Genomic DNA, 15,995 nt, shown 5'->3' on the forward strand with positions numbered 1-15,995 from the left:
TGAGCAACTGGAAGGGGCTTTGTGATGATCCAGTGCTAACATTCTAAATAGGAAGAGGAGAATGCTTGTCATGGCTTTTTCTGCCTTTCTTTCTGTTTTTAATTGTGGGAGGGAGGTAGAGAAGAAAGGGGATTTGCAATAGAGATTTCAACTCAAAGAGGACCACTGAAACATTTTTTAAAATAGGAAGAAAAGAAGGAAGTTAAGTAGGAAAGACAGATGAGCAAGACACCTTTGAAAAAAACATGTAGAATTTGTGACCTTTGTTTTTTTAAAGCATAGAATTCTCATTTTGCATTCTACTGTCAAGGTCAGCTACCGCACTGCATTGATGGTAAATTCTTCAACTTGAAAAGGCTACAAGCCAAGGCTAAAGAGGAGAGAGTGTGAGTGCATGATTTTTGTTTGTAAATGATTGTGCACACAGTGCAGCCTCTGAAGCCAAGATGCAACAAAATATGGATCAATTCTCTGCTGTTTTTACTAATTTTGGCCTAACAATTAACACCAAGAAAATACAGGTGCTCCACCAGTCAGCACCACACCATCCATATATGGAGTCATAGCTTATAGCAAATGGAAAAGTTTTGAATACTGTGGATAAGTTCACTTACCTTAGAACTATACTTTCCTGGTATGTACACACTGATAATGAGGTTGAAGCACACATTGCCGGAGCTAGCTCAGCTTTTGGGAGGTTCTGATGGAAAATGTGAGAGAGAAGTGGTATTAGACTGACTGCCAAGTTGATGGTCTACAAAAGCTATTGTGCTGACCTCAATGCTGTATGCCTGTGACACCTGGACAGTATACCTGTACCATACCAGGAAACTAAACCACTTCCATTTGAATTGTCTTAGAAAGATTCTGAAGATCACCTGGCAGGGTAAGATGCCAGACACTGAGGTTCTCCTCTCAATCTAAACAGCCATATTGTAGACCTCACAACTCCAATGGGCTGGTTGCTTTGTTCAAATGCTAAATGCATGCTTACCTAAGGCAAGCGCTCAGATGGTGGTCAGAAAAAGTGATGTATGGACACTCTCAAGGTAGGTCTCTTTGAAGAAATTTGAAATTGACTGCATGACATTGAAGACCACTGTCCAGCATGGTGTGAGAGGAGGTGCTGTGCTCTATGAGCAAAGTAGACTTGAAGTAGCTCAAAAGAAATGGGAAAAATGCAAATTTGGAGAATCCACTCCAAATGATCACAAGGATTATTTGGGCTCCACCTGCAGTAGAGCATTCTGAGCTCATATTGGTCTGATCAGTCACAGTCAGACACACTATAACTTGACTCTAATGATGTCATTTTGGTACTCTTTGAGAAAGACAACTACCATGTAAATTTTTTTTGTGCAAGTTCAGAATAATAAAAGATTTCTAAATAAATGCCATGTCTTCAAATTTACACTCTGATCCAGAAAACAGTCACTTAAATTTATAAAAAAGAACTACAAATGCTAAAAAATCTCTATTTTTAAAATGCTTAGCCTGAAAATATAATAGAAAAATAGTAAAGGCTAGCTTATCAATCACCAATCTATAGAAGCAATTATCTTTTCTTTTTAAGACCTATTTATTTCTGAATATTAATGAATAAGGAACTCATCTGCCATTGACATTGTTCTTATTCCAAACGAAGAATGAATAGACTTGCCTTGTGAAAGATATGTTGAAACAAAAATTAAAAGCTAAATAAATCTCACTGTGTTGGCTAAAGTGATACAAGTTTTATTGCCATTTTAAACACTATTTGTGTGAAATGGGGTTTTCTGCTGCAACCATTATAAAATACTGAAAAATAATTATAAGTAGTAATACCCATACAACTACTCTTTGAGAAACTACCCCAAAAGTCCATTTATCACATTAATATTAATATATTTTCAAAATTATAAATATAAAAACTACCAAGGATCTTGTCAATAATTATTTGTGTATTTTATGTTTTCACTGTTTAAAATCTGATTGCCATAAAAATTCAAATAAATTGTTAACTTTATTCAAATAAAAGAGAAGCTAAGAATTACTTTTATAGATTTGTTTCTGGGAAAATGTAAGGAGTTCATAATGAAAAAGAAAGTTTTTAGAAGGTATTGGAACCTGTGACAATTTTTTTGTTTGTTTAAGAAAAAATGGGTTTGGGAGAGGCATTACTAAATATAGTTTAGAAGTCACTGCCTTAAGCATGTCAATCACTGCAATTACAACCATGGAATATGGCAGGTAAAGATGCAGTTAAAAAGAATCAACCAATCATATTCACAATGCTGGAGAAATTATATTTTACTGCTAGACAAAGAACTGGTACATGTGGGTATATGTGCACACACAGATGTATTCATGGCAGGCATTGTCCACAAACACAATAAGAAGCAGCCTGTATGTTATGCTTCAAAGAAACAACAGAGACAATCACATCATGCCCCACAAATTCACTAGCCTATTGGCTTACTAAGGTACCAATAATTCCTTCTTTCAAGTCTTTCCTTAGTATTAAGACTCCTGTTAAAGACAAATAAATTATACAGAAAGAGGAATATATGAACCTATTAATCACTCTTTAACATCTTAAAACTCTATCAAATTAGACCTAGCAGAGAACCTGGCCCTAAAACAGTGGACCAAGACTAAAGTAAGGATAATCTGAGTGCAAAGAACTCTCTATATTAGGATCATAGATTTAGAATTGGAGCGGACAAGTCCAACTCATTTAGAGAGGAAGAAACAGAGACCCTGAGAGGTTGTGACTTGTTGTCCAGTCACTCAACAAATAAGCGACCAGGGTAGGATTCAACACTGAGTCTTCCTGATTCCTGAGTCTCACACTCAATCCATTGATTAGACCATACCACCACATCTCTGTGTTTATTCAGAGATCAGAATAATTTCAAAATTGAAAGAGACCTCCACAATATCTAAATGAACCAATAACCAAAAAGAATCTTCACTATAACACAGGTGGAGTGGTCATCCAGACTGCACTTGAAAAATCTCTAATGTGAGGGGGAAGGGAGAATGTTTTACCTCCAAAGGCAACCCCATTTCACTTTTTGATAACTATAATCCTTCAGAAAGTTTCCAATAACTTTCACTAATTAATCATTGTCTCTTCTTCCTATTAATAATGGGTTTTACTCTTTCTATCATATCTTACTTGCCTGAAGGCATAGTCTGGACTAGATGATCTCTTGAAGTTCCTTCCAACTCTAGCACCTAAGATTCTGATATATAGATGAGTTTTCATGGGAACAGAAATAAACTGTTAACCTTATTATTCAAATAGAATAAAAGCTAAGAACTAGTTTGATAGAAACATGTAGGAGTTCATAACAAAAAAGAAAAAAACCTTAAAGGTTTGAGAACTTGTGGCAATTTTGGGGGGAGCAAAAAATAAAAAGGGGGTGAGGAAAAGAAGAGACAAATTAAGTTTTCATGGTGACAGAAAAGATCCAGGGCATAAAACAGTGGGAAAGACAGACCTGTATAAGGTAGACTCATAGAAAGAAAAAAATCTAAAAGGAACCCCAGAAGTCAGAGTCCAGAGTCCAACACTTTCTTCAAAAGATCAGCAAACAAGAATCAGGACAAATTTCTACAATGTTATACAACTACTAAGGGGCAGAATACGGAATAGATTCCATATTCAAAATCCAAAGCTCTTTACTGTAAATCAATGAGAGTAAATCCCTATGCAGACATGGGATAGCAAGTGAGCAGTGAGTCCCTGTGAGGTAGGAAATGGGGGAAGGTGATTCCAAATGAAGAATAGGTACAATAAAGTATTTGTTACTGAATGACAGAGGGATAAAAGTATATCTAAAACAAATAAAAAACTTGAGGGCTTTACAATTTTGGCTAGAAGAAGCCCCAGGATTAAGTGAAAACTTTTGCAGTGGTACTACATGCACAACTAAAGATGAATCTAATAAAAAACCTGTAGATAATAATTCACCATCACAAAACTTCATTATGACCTAAATGGCTGAAGTGTATTTATTTCTCCAACAATCTTTACACATTGGTAATTCAAATCTTGTGGTTCAACTAGTTCTTCTGTAAGGGCTAAAATTCTAGCTATACTGTCTAAAATATCTAATGAGTGGTCGCCAATAAATTATAAGCTTTAGCAAGAGTTAGACTTTTAAGCATTTATTAAGGAGAATAAGAATTTGGTAAAGAGAGAGAGAAAGGCCTAGATTCATCTATCTATTAAAGGGAGAGAGCATTCCTCGCTCCCTTCTCCACCAGAGTCCTCAGGAAAGAGAATGAACCAGCGTGCCAGCCTCTCCCTCCTTCCTCCCACAAGCCAACATCACTTCCTGATGCCCAAAAAAGCCGCATGATCCTGCCCTCAGAGGCCCTCTCCTCATGGCAGAGCTTTTCTACAGTAAGTCTCCAGCAGGTGGCGTCATTCTAATCGTTACACTACCTCCAACTTAGGCAGATGCACTCTGTATCAAGCTAGAGAAGAATACATAAAGGTTCATAATTCAACAGCCGATTAAGCAACTATTGAGTAATTACATTCACTTTCTGATTCAGAATTCATATACATAATAAGCAAATGTTTATCAAGAAATAAAATGAGCTGTTTCTAGAATACAAAACATTAGAAATGATAAAGTGTTCTATTAGGACTTTCATCATAGACTTTATTCCTTGATGCTCATTTTGAACATCAAAAGGTTATTTGGGGGGGCAGCTAAGTGGCACAGTGGATAAAGCACCAGCCCTGGATTCAGTAGTACCCGAGTTCAAATCTGGCCTCAGACACTTGACACTTACTAGCTGTGTGACCCTGGGCAAGTCACTTAACTCCCATTGCCCCACAAAACCAAAACAAAACAAAACAAAAAACAAAAAAAAAACCCCAAAGGTTATTTGGAAATTCTTAAATTGTATTTCTGTTTGCTTTTCTAGAAATATAGCCTTTTTGATGGGATTACAATCTATCTTATGTCACTGTAATCAGAAGACTTTTAATGATTTTCTAACTATAAAAGTCTGAATTTACATTTATTTAAAATGAAAAAAGTTTTCATCTGTATATTTTAAATGACTATCTTGATTAGTATTGACAGGAAATGCTTCTTCAAAGCACAAATTTTCTTATTTGATTTTTTTCAAGAGAAATTTTAATTTATTTATTCCTATATTGAAACCATGACATCTGAAGAAAAAAATGATAAGTCTCTAATTTATAGCTACTATTCCTAAAAAGGAAAGAGATCTTATTTTAAAATATCAACAAACTTCACTGTATTTATGTAATACAAAGTCAGTGAAAAGTAAACATACTAGAAAATAAATTTTTTAGTTAAACTATAAATCCTACTCTAGACCCCAATCTCCTTCATTCATTCTCCTTTTCATAGAATTAGACTTTTCTTTAAGGGGATGAGGTTTGGAGATAGTGAGCTCCTTGAGGGCAGAGACTGACTATTCTCTTTCTTTGTGTTCACAGAATTTAGCAGGGTGCCTAAGCATGTACATAAGAGCTTAATGATGACTTCCAGAAGGAGCAAGGACTAACAAAACATGACTCTTCTGAATGAAGGCTTAGGGACTAGTTGTATACCATAGGAAAGGGAATTATCCGGGTTAGATAATTAACATAACTATACTACCAGAACAATAAAACTACAGAATAACAGGTGTGGGTAACAATTTATATTGCCCAGGAGGTAGAATTAGGACTAGCTATAGTAGGTAAGTACCTTCCATATAATAAGCACAGGGTTCAAGTGGCATATGCACAACAAAGAAACTTTAAGATTACTTCCTCTTTATATATGCATATCTACACATTTTTATTGCCAAAAAATTCTTACTTTGATAGAATTTGAGTATTTAGTTTTTGAGAATTCAATTCAACATATGTGTTACTAGTCAGTGTGGACTGAATGCTGGACCTGTAATGAGGAAAACCTAAGCTCAAATCTTGCCTCAGACATTTACTAACTTTGTGACTGGGAGGCAAGCAGTCACTCTGTCTGCCTCAGTTTTCTCATTTGTAAAATGGGAATAATAATATTATAATAACAGTACCCACTTCCCATGATTGTTATTAGGATAAAATGAGATAATAAAGCACCTCCTAAATCTTAAAGCACTATATAAATGCTAGTTATCATCATTATCATCATTGCTGTTCTTGTTATTATTATCATTATTATTTTATTGTTGCTGTTGTGAAGCTTAGGCAAGAGAAATCCAAAAGGGGTGCAAGGTATAAATGTTGTCTAGAAGCTGAATGTCTTGAACCCCGGAGCACTGTGGTATGGAAGATATATCTGAAATGCTGGCTACCAAGTAGCTAAAAATACTCTTCAGGCCACTAAGAAGCCTAGATACCATAACCAGTTATTATTGTGTCCTTTGTTTCTGGTAGAATATAAACTCCTGCCAAAAAAAAAAGAATATAAGCTCCTTGAGGAAAGCCTCATTTTTTTTTTTTGGTCTTTTAAAGGATCATCACCTTACATGGTACTTTGCACATACACAGAAAATATTCAATAAATGTTTTTAAAAAGAGGGGTTTGCATAACAGGTAGGACTGCAAAGTTGGGAGACTTATTTTTATGTGTGGTTTTTGAAATGACTCTTACTGCTTCATTAAGTTCTACCTCATTAATTTATCTGCTATGTGAAATATGCTAAAATATCTATAGTACTTCCTAATGTCTGTTATCTACAAAAAATAACATGCTACATAAATGCAATTTTGTACAGAAAAATGAATACATTTACCATTGCTAAAAGGTGTATCTATACAGAGTATAGAAAAAAATTCAACTATTCTAAATATACTAAAATAATACATATATTTGAAAAATAAACATGGACATTTCTATGAGGAATGTGTATATGAGGGAGTAGAGAGGTTAGAAACCTGGGATTTCATCAATGTGGGGCACTATGTATGAAAATACCTTCCAGGAGGGGGCAGCTAGGTGGAGCAGCGGATGAAGCAGAGGCCCTGGATTCAGGAGGACCTGAGTTCAAATTCAACCTCAGACCCTGACACTAGCTGTGTGACCCTGGGCAAGTCACTTAACCCTCATTGCCCTGCCAAAAACAAAACAAAATGAAAATACCTTCCAGGAATATAGATCAATAGTTTATCTGTCACTTACAGTTTTAGAAAGTTATCTAGGGCCCAGAGAGTTTAAGAGATTTGCCCACATGATCACATACCTAATATGTCATAGAGACAGAATTTGAAATCATATCTTCAAGACTCCAAGGCCAGTCTTCTATCCATTTTTTGTTTGTTTGTTTCAAGATAAGTACTACAATATAGGGTTTCTCCTCATTTATCATTATATTGTGGTGGAAAATGAGTATTCCTTCAGAGAAATCATCTTGGACACATGTATTTATGCATTCCTTTGCAAATGGTTACTGGGCTACCTTTCAATTCTGCAAATATGCAGACTTTAGTAGTATGAAAATAGTAGACTTTATAATACTTTTCATCCAGATACTTTCACATCTTCAGTCATATACACAGTCAAATACTAAACCACAGGTTATTCCTTTTCTTGGTTTTGCCGAACCCAACCAAAGATAATATGAATAATCATTCTTAAGATTTCTTGACATATCTCTGTACAACATCTTGATTTATGCTTGCAATATACTCCAAAGTCCAACTGTAATCTCAAAGTCATTACTAATCACTTTTAATAGTATGATGCTTTTAATGTATGTCCCAGAATACATGTGGAATTTGGCTAAGATCAAAACTCCTTTTTCTTGTGACTAACTGAAAAGGGACAATTTTCCAAAGCTGAAAAAAACCCTGTTTTCAATCTTTGTTCCACACTACACTAGCCTAAGATTATTTTAGTGTCTAAAACATAAAACCTCCCCAAGTTTAAAAGAGAACCACATTCAAGTCTTCATAATCACAGACTCCATGTGATTACTACCACTCTATACAGCTTTTCACAGCTCTCTCCTCCCATTCACATTTGCAACTGCATTCTGGTCATTTCGAATTCTAAATAAAACACACCTCAAACTGAACTTAACATTTTCCTTCATTCAGAACTAACTTCATATTTCTGTGGGTGGCAGATCCAATCTCCCTGTCACAAAAGCCATTTCCAACCTTTTCCAAACCATTTTATTTGTAATCTGACCAGCCTCCTCCTCCAACCCACTGCAACTTGAACTCTGACCTGCTTCCAACTCTGGCTCCCCTTTATGTGTTGTCTTCCCCTATTAGAATATAAACTCCTTGGCGAAAATAATTTGCTTATATCTATAATCACAGGTCTTTTAAAAATTATTTTATTTTATTTTTTCTCAATTACATGTAAACAAATTTTTTTGCATTTTAAAAATATTTTGAGTCCCAAATTCTTACACCCTCCCCTATTTCTTCCTTGAGAAGGCAAGCAATTTGAAGTAGATTATACATGTGTAGTCATACAAAACATTTCTACATTAGCCATGTTGCAAAGGAAAATGCAGACCAAAACAAACAAACAAACAAAACCTCCTGGAAAAATAACATGTTTTTTTTTTTTTAAAGTAGGCTTCAGGGGCAGCTAGATGGCGCAGTGGATAAGGCACCAGCCCTGGATTCAGGAATGCCTGAGTTCAAATCCGGCCTCAGATGCTTAATACTTACTAGCTGTGTGACCCTGGGCAAGTCACTTAACCCCAATTGCCTCACCAAAAAAAAAAAAAAAAAGTAGGCTTCACTCTGCATTCAAACTCAATTCTTTCTTTCTCTGGAGATAGGTAGCATTTTTCATCATAAGTCCTTCAGAATTGTCTTGGATCATTGTATTGCCGAGTATAGCTAATTTATTCACAGTTATCATTGTATAATATTGTACAATATTGCTGTGCAACCACAGGTCTTAGCACAAAGACTGAAACAGTTTATACCTTTCATCTTTCATCTATTGTACCTTCATAGACTGTCCCTCTCTTTTCTACTTCCACTGATAATGCTCCAGTTCAGGTGCTCATTCACTACTATTCACTATGACTATAATAATAGCCTCCTAACTTCTCCCTCTTAATAGTCTCTCACCTCTTCAATTTGGCCTTCACATTGCTCACTATCAAATATTCTTAATGTACAGGTATGAAAAATTTAGTACCAGAAATCTTCAGTGGCTTTCCACTAACTGCCAAATAAGATACAACTTTTTCAATTGACATTTAAGGTCCTTCACAATTTGGTTCCTTTCTAACTCATACTTCAAATGAATTCCTCTTACTCCTCTATCTATAACAAAGCAAAATCTATCTCCCTTAATATCAAGGATTGTGCATTTTTCATTTCTGTATCTCAGGTCCTTGCATTTAATGGTTGTTTAATTAAATAGTTATTTGTTTAATGACTATTATATGAAAGGCACTGTTCTAGCTAGATCCTAATGGCAAAGATTTAAGAAACTGGCCCCTCCCTTGGGGAGAGTTCTTACCCCTTTTGGTCACTTGGAATAATGTCATTCAAATCAGCTATTGAAGGGACATCTTAATATCCCAACACTTCTTTCAGTAGTATCAGTAATTACATATATTGCACTAAGACTTGTAGGATACTTCATATAAGTTTCAGAGTTCTGTTAGAATCATATCAAGTACCAGATCTAATTCTACATTTCATTACCCAAATGTGAAAATATTTGATAACAAAAAAGAAAATGTCATGCCCACTTTAGTTTTTTAGATAAACTTTAATAATGATACTTTTTCTTAGTAGATATAAAGTCATGATATTCAGTTTGTGAATTTTTTTCATTAAAAAGCAAGAAGAAAAATGTGTAATATGGCTTGAGCACAAGAGTCAGGAACTGATTTCTAAATTTAATTCAAGTAATACCTCTATAGCAAACCAGAATTCACCAGTTTCTTCTGAAAATAATAACATACTTGGTCTTTTCACCAGTTGTTCAGTTGTTTTTCAGTCCTGTCTGACTCTTCATAGTCCCGTTATGGGTTTTCTTGGCAAAGATATTGGAGTGGTTTGCCATTTCCTTTCTTCAGCTCATTTTACAGATGAGGAACTGAGGCTAACAGGGTTAAGTGACTTGCCCAGCTAAGTAAGTGTATGAGGCCAGATTTGACTCAGTCTTCCTGACTCCAAGCCCAGTACTCTATCCACTGCATTATCTTTCTGCTCCAGCATATTAGTTTAGTTCAGTTATTTCATGTTTGTTATACTATCTGTATTTCTCCCCCATTCTCAAGGTGGGGGAGGGGGGGTCCGGGGCCAGCCCCTTTTTCTTTTTGTATCCTTACTGCTTATCCTCATGTTTTACAAATAGTAAATACTTCCTAAGTGCTTTTTCTTTCATTCAATAAACATGTATTAAGTACCAATTGTCCTCAAAGCACTGTTATACAAAGTTATACACTGTGAAGCACAAAGTTTAGATAGGAGGAAAGAGGGAGGTTATTGGAAATCAGTTTTTTTAAAGGGAATATCTGAGTTGGGCTTTAAAGAATAGTACTAATTCATTACAGAGGGAGGGCAGAATATAAGTCTTAGGAAAACACTGTAAACACAGGCAAAGAAGCAGAAAAGTGTTCAGGGACAGAAAGTAATACAGTTTGCCTGAAGTATGCTGTGTGAAAAGAGTGATATGGAAAAAAAAATGAAAAGGGAAAGATATAGATAGAAATCCTGGGGCTCAGGAGATCTATTAGGGAAGTTTACCTACATACAGGTTGTAGCTGAATCAATCAGTGAGAAAAATTACCAAAGGAGAGAATACAGAGAGAAAAGGGAGAACATCCCCATTTGGAGGTCAGAAGAAGATGAGAAGCCAGCAAAGGAGTCAGAAGAAGAGAACCAAAGGAATGCGACTCCAAACAAAGGGAGAATAACATATGGTGGGAAGGAAGTGAGAGAGTACAAATGTTACAAAGATGTCAAATATATGGAAGACTTTTTAAAAGGCCACTGAATTAGAAACTGTTAAGTGATTGACAACCTCAAAAATTGTTTTATTCTTAAACTTGGAGGAGGGATACAAATCACAATACTGTGAAACAAATAGAGGAAATAGTGGCATCAGAGAAGTATCACAGTGACAGAAGAGTGATTGGGAAGTAGTTAGAGGTAAAAGGAAGGTCTTTTTTTTTTTTTTAAACTGAGGAGACATCATAGCTAGGTAGCAAGAAGAGAGAAACTAGAGGGTTGTATCATCCAACTAGTAGGTCAAGAATGGCAGCAGGTCAGATGGTCAAAGATGAAATATTAAACGTGAATGTCCACTGGGTCAAGGTTGAGTATGGAGGCAAGAAAAGCCAAAATAGGGGAGACTGACTAGGAGAATAGCCCTATACCAAGGGAATCAGAAGTCATAATAAGGTTAAGATTAGGCTTAGTGTTGGGAGCTAATCCACCGTTGGTAGAGTTGTGAAAAGATCCAATCATTTTGGAGAGAAATTTGGAATTAATTCTCTCCACTTTACATTTTAAACCTGTAAGTTATAGAGCATGTATGGATGTGGAGAAATAAAGAAAGCAAGTAGAGAATAATAGAAGTTGTAGATCAAAAAGATAAAAAATGAATAAAAATTTTTATGGAATATATTCATGCATGTTACAGGAGTAAGTCAAGCACCCATTTCACTTTGAAAAGTAAAGATAATCAGCATTTCTGAAATATATCAACTTTCTTTTACCAGAGACAGAATATGAATTCTAGTTCCAGCTCTACTCAATGTAATTTGGGACCTTAGGCCAAGTCGCTTAACCTAATTTATGCCTCAATTTTGACAGTGTTGTTGAGAGAATAAAGTATGGTGATGATGAGAAAATGCTATGAAACATTAAAGACCTTAATGTAAATTTATTTCTAATATGAACAGAAATTAATATCAACCTCATTCAACTGAAATTCTCTCTCTAAAATCTTTAATGATCTCTAAACTGCCCAATCTAATGCATTTTTCTCAAACCTCATCTTTCTGGAGCTCTCTGCAGCTTTTGACACTGCCAATCATCCTCTTTTCCTTCATTTTCTCTTCTCCCTTGGTTGTCATGACACTACTTTCTCCTGGTTCAGCTCCTCCTACCTTTCTGGCATCTCCTTCTCTGTCTCCTTTGTTGAATCTTCATCCAGGTATTAGCCACTAACCAAATGTGTCCTGCAAAACACTGTCCTGGATACTTTTCTTCCTCTATTTTACTTGGTGATCTCATCAGCTCCCATGGATTCAATTATTTCCTCTAAACTGATGATTCTCAGATCTACTTATCCAGTCCTAACCTCTGTACCAAACTCACGTCTTGGATCTACAACTGCCTACTGGACATCGCAAAGTGAATGTCTAGTAGACATATTAAACTCAACATGTCCAAAACCAAACTCAATATTTACCCCCAAAAATATTCCCCTCTAACTTCTCTATTAATGTTGAGAGTACCACCATACAGCCAGTCAACCAGGTTTATAACCTAGTTATGGGAGCAGCTTTGTGGCGCAGTGGATAGAGCACTAGCTCTGGAGTCTGGAGGACCTTAGTTCAAATCTGACCTCAGACACTTGACACTTACTAGCTGTGTGACACTGGGCAACTCACTTAACACCCCAACTGCCTCACCAAAAACAAACAAACACAAAAAAAACCTATGCACTCAGAAAGAACCAAGTATATAAAAATATGAATTACTGATTGTAAATCTGTAAGAAGGTAACTATAAGTCTTTATCTAAAAATAACACAACACGACCTAGTTATTATCTTCACTTTCTCTCACCCTCCCATATACAATCTGTTAACAAGGCCTGTCAATTTTGCCTCCCTAAAAAATACCCCCTTCTCTCTTTTGACACTGCCACTACCTCCTGGACTACCAAAATAGCTTGCTGGTCAGTCAGCTTGCCACAAGGCTCTCCCAACTTCATTCCATCCTCTAGTCAGGTTTATCAGGTGATCCAGTCTGGTGTCAAAGTGATCCTAAAACTAGAGTCTGACCATGTTACCACAACCACTAGTGCCACTCAACATATTCCAGTAGCTCCTTATCACCTCCAGAATCAAATATATAATCCTCTGTTTGGTATTTAAATTCCTTCATAACCTTATTTCCCTAACTTTCTAGTCTTATTACACCTCCCTCATTTCTTCCCCTTTCTTCCCCCACATACTCTGCAATCCAGTGATACTGGCCTCCTTGCTATTCCTCATAAGACACTCCATTGCCCAACTCTGGGCATTTTCACTGGCTATCCCCCATACCTGTTCTCCTGCCTTATCTCTACTTCCTCGATTCCCTAGAAAGTCCCAGATAAGATCCTACTTTCTACGGGAAGCCTTTCCCAATCCCTCTTAATTCCAGTGCCTTCCCTCTGTTGATTACTTCCTATTTAACCTGTTTATATACTGTTTGTACATAATTGTTTATATGTTATCTTCCCCCTTTAGACTGAAATGCCTGAGACCAGGGAAGGTCTTTTGCCTTTTTTTTCTGCCCAGAGCTTTGCACAGTGCCTGGCACTTACTGACTCTCTGAGAAAATGATCATTTGGTCTTTACATCTAGAAACCAAAAGAATAATACCTCACATTTATACAGCACTTTTAAGATTTGAGAAGAACTTTACATATCATTTTTACCCTCACAAGAGGAAACAGTAGGAAACAGTACAGGTCAAAACAGTGAGATTAGAGAGTGACTAGATGGTGCTCTTTCAACCAGGGCAAGACAGGAAGACTCAGTCTCACAAATAAAATAAAACAAAACAAAATAAAACCTCTCTGTGGAGAGGCTGTGCCTCCCTAACATATTAAGTGAAGGGGATATAAAGTCAAAAGACTTGGCCCAACTGAGTTACTAGCTGTTAAGACTATAGCATATCATTTAAACTTCTTTGTGTTTCATTTCTCTTATATGTAAAATGATAATGATGACTATTACCTATTTCAGATGGTAATTGTAGGAATAAAATGAAATTATACATGCAAAATGCTTTGCAACTGTAAAGTGTTAAGTTTTTATTACTATTATTACTGCTGATATTTTGCTTTTCTAGGGAAAGAAAGTGAAGCCAAGTATTCCCTTGAACCTTAATCACTTCATTAGAATGAAAGACCAGCAAGTTTCTAAAAGCTCTCTGGCTTTCAAACCTTTAGCAAAATAGACGTGAGTTCATAAGTATTATCACCATCATAATTACTAATGTGTGAACAAACATATTCTTTACAACAGGCTCACCTTATAAAAACCCTGAAAAAAAAAAAAGAAATCCAATGTTCTTTCCATTACAAGAGTAGTAACATAATCTAAAAATTATTTGTACTTGACTTGTAAATTTATTTTTGTATTTACATTTCAACATGAATGTCCTTCTAGAAAATTATTTTTCTTTTCCTTATTCCCTCCAAAAAAGGTCATACTGTAAGTGACTAACAAACAGAAGTTCTTCACTATGTATATTTTCTTGATTCTCAATCCAGATTAGTGAAGGACAACACTTTTCAGAAATAAGTCCTGCTGTCCTATTTCTATATCTTACATCTGGTTAAAACCATCCATTGGAGGGGCGGCGAGGTGGTGCAGTGGATAAAGCACCCGCCCTGGATTCAGGAGTATCTGAGTTCAAATCCAGCCTCAGACACTTGACACTTACTAGCTGTGTGGCCCTGGACAAGTCACTTAACCCCCATTGCCCTGCAAAAAAAAAAACCAAAAAAACAAAAAAACATCCATTGGGATTTAAGATGGTAATTGAGTAGTCTTTTCATTAAAGGTACTTCCAACAGGAGGAGAAATTGTCCTCCCCACTGAGGAGGGGACTCTAAAGAACCGTAAATTTATAAAATATAAATAATTAGCTGAGATAAAGGAAGGATAATGAAACTAAATAAAGGTGATAAAGTTAAACGGTCTTTAAATTTTGCTGGATGGTCTACAAAATGTGCTTAAAAATATGGCAGTAGAACCCTCCAAACATTCTAGGAGTAAAAATGTTTGATAACAGGAAAATATTATAAAAGGAGCACAATACAGGAGGAAAAAGCAATTGACTAAGAGTTAGAAATTTTGAGTTCTAGTTTCACAATTACCTGTGTGAAGCTGGGCAAATAATTTATTTTTTTTTCTTGAGCCTTTGTTTCTTCTTCCATAAAAATGAGATATATGATTTCAAAGGTCCCATCCAACTCTAACAGTTTGTAATTGAAGAATATTAAGAATTCAGACCTGAACGCTGAATTTAAGGGAGGCAAACTTTATATGAGATTTTCAAAGGGTTTCTATAATGTTATACCTCTTCCAAAAGAAACCAAGAAATGGAATTTTGCCTTGTGAAATTTGCAAAAAAATTTTTGTGACTCCAGTCTTCTCCTTGAAACAAATAATATTCTTCATGGTACTCTTCCAGAAATGTCATATAACTTAGTCATACAAAACTACAACCTTCAAAGACTTCAAATTTAAGGCAATGAAAAGGCACATGTTTGGCAAGGACAATAGCATATTAAAAACAAGGAAGTAATCTGGAGAAGTGAAATAAAGGATTCCACCCTGTAAGAGTTGATTTGGGGACCCCCCATCTTTGGCTAAAATTAGAAAACTTCAGGCGCATCCTGCCCAGCTCCCTCCACCCCGGGGCACACAAGCCTCAGGCATGCCTGCATGGAGGCTCCATGCCCTAGCCAGCCTTGGGGACTTCCCCTGGGGGTGCCAGTGAATTAGCTTGGGGAGTGTGGGTGCTCAGCCCTGGGCTTCCTGGGAGAGAAGGGTATTTTAAGGACGAGATGTAAAGCAGTTGGAGGGTTGGTAGAAGGAAGGGAGCAGAGGGGGCAAGAGACAAAGGAGGAGATTTCACGGCAGCAGGCAAGAAAATTAAACGCAGACAGGTCATATGGCCTACTTTTCTTTGTCCTTATCTTTAAGTTTATTCTTAGCAATAAACCCTGTTTTTTGCTTTTATTGAAAGGAGACTTTTAAATTTCGTTTCTTGTTGGTCTGGGAGAAACAGTTGGGGAAGGGGTAAGCCCTTACAGA

At 36.1% G+C, this 15,995-nt stretch overlaps 1 protein-coding gene across 3 annotated transcripts in view; it reads right to left on the reverse strand.

Moving 5' to 3' along the window:
• The window catches only part of SOCS6 (suppressor of cytokine signaling 6), a 70,956-nt gene that overhangs the window by 36,050 nt on the left and 18,911 nt on the right, over positions 1–15,995 (reverse strand). For 2 of the 3 annotated variants that reach the window (XM_043976897.1, XM_043976898.1), the window contains exon 2: positions 615–700. The exons of the other annotated variant lie outside the window; for it this stretch is intronic. The gene's annotated coding sequence lies outside the window, so the exon portion shown is untranslated. The remainder of the gene's footprint in view (positions 1–614; positions 701–15,995) is intronic. 3 annotated transcript variants of the gene reach the window in all.

This window comes from Dromiciops gliroides, chromosome 1 (assembly GCF_019393635.1).
Source record: "Dromiciops gliroides isolate mDroGli1 chromosome 1, mDroGli1.pri, whole genome shotgun sequence".
NCBI classification, from domain to species: Eukaryota; Metazoa; Chordata; class Mammalia; order Microbiotheria; family Microbiotheriidae; genus Dromiciops; species Dromiciops gliroides.